This window comes from Sabethes cyaneus, chromosome 1 (assembly GCF_943734655.1).
Source record: "Sabethes cyaneus chromosome 1, idSabCyanKW18_F2, whole genome shotgun sequence".
Classification (NCBI taxonomy): domain Eukaryota; kingdom Metazoa; phylum Arthropoda; class Insecta; order Diptera; family Culicidae; genus Sabethes; species Sabethes cyaneus.
This window is the reverse complement of record NC_071353.1, coordinates 59153636-59159635: the sequence shown is the minus strand read 5'-3', so window position 1 is coordinate 59159635 and position 6000 is coordinate 59153636.

Here is a 6000-nt window from a genome sequence, read left to right as displayed (position 1 = left end):
CTTGTGAGTTAGAACATTTTGCTAGAAGATCTTGGGCCAATCGTTTAAATACCGTCTTAAAAATCACAGATCTGATACTGCGTGTTCTGCAGCCAGCTGAAACCGGATTTATATCGATCCTTGTTATTCCCACTTATAGTGTTGATCGTTTTTTCATGATCCAATGAATTTTTTCAACGTTTTACCCTTTTAAAAACGTTCGCTGCACCTGTTCTGTACATTCCGAAGAAAGCAGCTTGTTAAAAACTGAGTCATCATTCCGTCAGATGGCGTATGTGGCTGAAAAAACACCTGCGCGGAATGGCTTTGGGATATTTCCACGCATGAAATTTCCTTTATACTAAAGAATTCTGCTAGGCGGATATAAAACAACAAAAACACTACAATCCGTATCATTTCTATTACGCTCAGCATTGTACGCTCATTTGGTAATAATAGCTAACTATTATTATATTCAAATGTTTGTTGAATAAGCTCGTATTGGCTCAAGTACAATAATATAGCGCTGATTAAAAAATGGATTTGAAGATTCGTCCTTTGGGCCAGCCGTAGAGAAATCGAACGAATTGTTGTGAATGTCAAATATTACACCAAACAGAAGAATCCATCATCGTAGGAAAAGGGAGTGAGTGGTAGATGAGAAGGACTCTGCCACAAAAAAGAGCCATTATAGGCTTATAATAATTACGATTTTGATTACTTTTAAGCGGAATGCAGTTTTTAAGAAACCAGTTAGATCGAAGAAGGCATAAAAGACAAAAAACAGCAAAACAAAAAGCAACAAAGAACTGTATGGAAAAGCTACTTTTATATACAATTTTAAACATTGAATGTCGGGTCGGTAGCAGAAAAACTACGCTGGATATATTGTTTTTAGTTAGGGTGATAACATATTGTTGCACTTTTTCGCCTAGCTAAAAATCAAAAACGAAAAAGAACTTGAATGGAGGCAGTTAGGTTTTAGGGAACTTCCAGGGAAATTATTTTTTCGAAAATTGTCTCAAGCAATCAGCAATTTATATACTATATTTCATAATTACTATTTATTATTTATTTATTGCTTTTGCGGTAGCAGAAATTTGTTTAACGATAGGGAAATTTGTAGTCTCTAGATGAGGTCTTCCTCTTTGTAGCATAATTTATCGTTCGATTACCGATGAGACGGTAACATGTTATCTTAATATTTGTTTGATTGCATTTAGGCTTCGTAAAATGCATTTATATACTTTTCTATCAGATATATAATTTTTTGCGACTTGTGCAATAATTGTTTGGCTTGTGTACATGTTATTTATTGTTATAATTGTAATTCATATACTATCGGAATAATTGTTTCTGGTATTCATTTATTATTATATAAACTTTGTTCGTCAGCACTTTGATTTGATTTTTTAATGGTTTTTAAATCTTTTTATGCACCAAACTATACTATCTCGGGAGATTTTTACCAGCAACGCTGTTTGTTTTGTCCTTTTAAACATATGTAATATAGTTTTGACTTATTTTATTCTCGTTTTATGTGTATTTTAACTAGAGGAATTTTAGCATAGTTTGAGAGTTTTAGATATTCCATGGCAATTTTACCCTTTGCTCTCTGTTATGAAGTAAGAAATGTATGTATTTTCTATACACCGGGTAACTGCCAACATTTTAATGCTTTTCAGGCTTAACCAATTGATGCTAAGACTTTAACTGGGTCACAGAGTATGAGCACATTGAAATCATTGTTTTTATTTTAAGTCGATTGAACACTTAGATGTGACTTTTATACTTAATCTAAATTTAATTGCTACTAACTTTCTCTGATTATTCTCATATTATTTGAAATGCAGCGTGCTGTATTTTTAATGCATCATTAATAGTGCAAGTTTTTTGAACAGTGCTAGTGAAAATCCATAATACAGCACATACGGAATTTCTTCATAACAAGCAGCCATTCAAACTCGAACAAATCTTCGAGAAACCAAACTGGAAAGGGATATTTTCTACCTTTCTAGAACTTCCCATTAATTAATACATATACAATAGAATATAACCAAGTATGGCTAGTAATAAAACTTGTTATTTCTGACAATAAGTAAAAAATGAATACTTTTTTATGATCATTCAAGAGTCTGGATCAACGCATTATTACAGCCTTGATACTTACGCCTTTAAGTTTGTTACGAACATCAATTTCATTTTGATAAAACATTAGGTATATTTACTATTTCCTTGCTACTTACAAAACTTACTACTAATTTACTAATAACTAAAACATTATACTATTTGAAATTCGTCAAACTTTTCAGATTTATTTGGATTTCCTATTTCGTTTCATAACAAACAAATTTGTCGAATAGTTTGACAAGTACTCTAGGGACCCAAATAAATTGATTTTAAACCAACTAGAATATTATAGATTAGAAGTATTGTCTCAAACTTGTATTCTTAAGCAAGTTGTGTATATTTTTATATTTGGCTGACTCGTATTATAGCTATATATTCGTTATTTATATAGAATTCATTGATGTATAATGAAAATAAAACAAAATGATAGGAAATAAATAAAAAAGCTTACAAACGTAATGCACACAATAAACAATATAATCTCTGATGGACTGAGGATCACATAAAATTGCCAATAAGTGAGGACAATAAGCACAATGTCGTTCGAGTTTTTGAAACGCCAAAAAAAAAAAAACAGATGAGGTCATCGAGATTCCAAAAATTTCAATCCATTCATTACTATGCCATTATAAAATATCCAGCTGTAATTTCAGACAATGTTTCAAAGCCCTGTTTTAATCTTTTTTGACTCAAATTTGCAAATTCAAATAAATGAAGCAAGCAATCGTTTTAAAACTATGCTCCACAATCAAACTGTTCAGTTTGAATGAGTTCAAAGTTTTCTTTTAAAATCAGGGGTATAGTTGGGAGCAAGCTTTTGAATTAAAAGTCTATATAAAATAAAAGTTAAACGCTTGCTAAAGTGCTGCCGCGTAGCAGCAATTCAAACCAGCCAAATGAAAATAATCGAGCTTCATTAATTAAACGATTGTTTCGAAAATCGTATCAATAATAGCAGGACAATGATTCAGAGTTTGTAAAACATAAAACTAAATGTATCACGCATTTACCAACAATATATACTGTATGAAATGAGGAAAATGTGCCTAGCCTATTTAAAATTGAAAATAAAAGATAATAGCTATTTATTACAACTCTTCAAATATAGGTGTACTCGTCAGAAGAGTTCTGTGCATATAAATTGTTAGGATTGGAAAAGCGATAAAGCATGCGACTGAAACAAAAATCAAACGTAGTGATCTTCACTGCAGCAACCTATTGATATTACATAATTAATTGAAACAATGTAATCAAATGAACCTACAGGTTTTTCGTTTATTTTACAATATAGCAATAGTGGCAACTCCAACTTATCTTGGATATATTGGTTTTTCACATAGAATTCACGGCGACAAACAGAATCATACTTATCATCATCCCAAAATTATAGTACTAACTACTACTAAGCATCATTTCAACGTTTTATGCTAAGCAATCCTACCAAAATCAAAACGGTAATAATGGAAATTTTTTAACAGTTTATCAATCCAGGATTGATAAGATAAGATTGTTTATTATTTTAATTGGTCAAAGTTGTTAAAGTAGACAGAGTTAACTTTTAAAATAGGCTTTTGTTGTACATTATTACTGTGTAAGGTGCTTATATCATCTGTTTATTTTATAGAGTTTTAGAGATTCACACATAAAAGGTGTATGATAAAAGCTAAAAAACAATTGTGAAACGTAGGGTTGATATAACCGATTTTTTGTTTTTGCAACCGGTATTTGAATCAAAACGCATTGGAATACAAGTAATCTTTCATAAAGAGCAATACGTGGAAAACCATAATTATAAAATGTAAACAAACCAAGCGAAAGTTAATTTTTCTATGCTAGTCCTGCAAACAATAACTTAAAGTTGGTTTGTTTACACTACACTTGGAGTTCACGAAAGGCTATTCAACTGACGTAATATAAACAACCTTGACAAACAGGGATGGGTCGATCACTTTGATTCAATTTTGATTCATTTGACAGTACCGTCTTAACGGGCCAAATGTGACAAAGTTATGTATGGGACATATGTAGAACAGGTTATTATCTATAATTTTGCTGAATAAGGTTTTGCTGTATCCTTTGAAGTTACGGCGCTACAATGCTAGTATCTTATTAGGGACTAAATAAACGCTCTTTTAGTCACTGATGAGTTACTAGCATTGTAGCACCGTAACTACAAACGATACAGCAAAACTTTGTTCAGAAAAATTGTAGATTAGAACTAGTTCTACAAATGTCCCATATATAACATAGCCATATTTGGCTCGGCTGAGACGGTGCTGTCAAATGAAACAAAGTTGAGTCAAAGTGATCGAACCATCACTGGTTTGTTAATCGAACGTTTGTTTGTTAATAAACCGAAGAGTTTGTTAATTACAATTTTCTAATTTTGTATTGTGGGTGAAGTGAGCAGGAGTGACTGGTAAAATGAACAAGTGAAAAATTGCCGAAATAATAATTAAAATTAGTTCTATATTAACAACTGCCTTCTCCAAGCTGTTTAAAACATTTTGGATAAGATGCCAAGTGCGCTAAAAACGAATAAAATCAAAAATAAGCGCTAAAGTCTGTATTCTCGCTAGCAGCAAATAAGCTTTTTCGGCAGAAAAATGTAAATCTCAACTATTATTGATAACATTCAATATGGTATATTCCCGGTATATTTTTCAAAAATTGTAACCATTTTTTATGAACGATAAGTTTGAGATAAGCACTACAAAATAATTAATGTTTTGGGGGTAAAACATGAACACTGCGTTTAAAGTTCCTTCTTTCAGTTATCTACATACTGTCAAGAAAGTGTTCCAACTGTGCTACAGTTCTTAATAAAAATTTCTGACTAAAAATTACAGATGAAATGAATCAAAATCAGATATTGAACGTTACGAGGATACATTATGATAACTTTGGCTTTTCTGTCGAGTGGTGGTTTTTATTCTATTACATTGCTGTATTAATTTGTTCCATTAATAATGAAAGAATGAAGGAATATTCCCTTAACGGGAAATTAGCAGTCATTAGCTTTTCGCAAGTGAGCCCAATTTCGGGAGCAGTTTTTAGGCTCAAAAGCGGGGTTCTGTTTATAGAAATATATTCACTGCAATCTTCTTGCCAATCTGAAAACAGCGAATATATTTTCATGATCAGAATTTTTGTTTCAAATAAAAAAACTGCTTTTGAAATTTGCAGAATCGATGGGCTGGTACCGAATGGCCGAAATCCAAATGGCCGAATTCCAACAACAGTCTCAGAAGGCCGTATCACGAAAGGCCGAATCACGAATGACCGAATCACGAATGGCCGAATCACGAAATACCGAATCACGAATGGTCGAATCACGAAAGGCCGAATTTTCCCGGAATGCTTAAATCCACAAAAAAATCATTGCTCATTATGTGAGACCTTACACATTTTGTATAAATTTTTTCATCTATTACTCTCCGCGAATTTGAAACATTCCCCTGAAAAACCTCTATCTTTTCTCCTCTATTGCCTTTTGTTTCACGCACAGCTCTGTGATGAGGTGAAGGAATAAAGCTTTTCGTAAAATTCTCTAGCTGTTTTCCCCGAACCCGTGAGCCGAACTGTGCCGATGCTGTTATAATCTGATAGATCTGATAACCGTGCGAGATGATTTTGACAACTGGCAGTGCTCCCATTTCATATGTAAAATTGAACCGGAGGTGTGCTGCTTGATATCTCTGGAGTGCCGCGGCACAATGTGCAAGGTGTCCGACTCCTTGAGTATAGATGATTGAAAGTTGTTCTTCTCCTAAGCGCGAATGAGTTACGTTTATTAGCGTGCGAGGCCTATTGATCGTGTCAGTAGCAAATGTTTCCTAGATGGTTCAGGGCGAGACGGCCGCAGGCCGCGAGTGTGCGCCGGTGACCCGC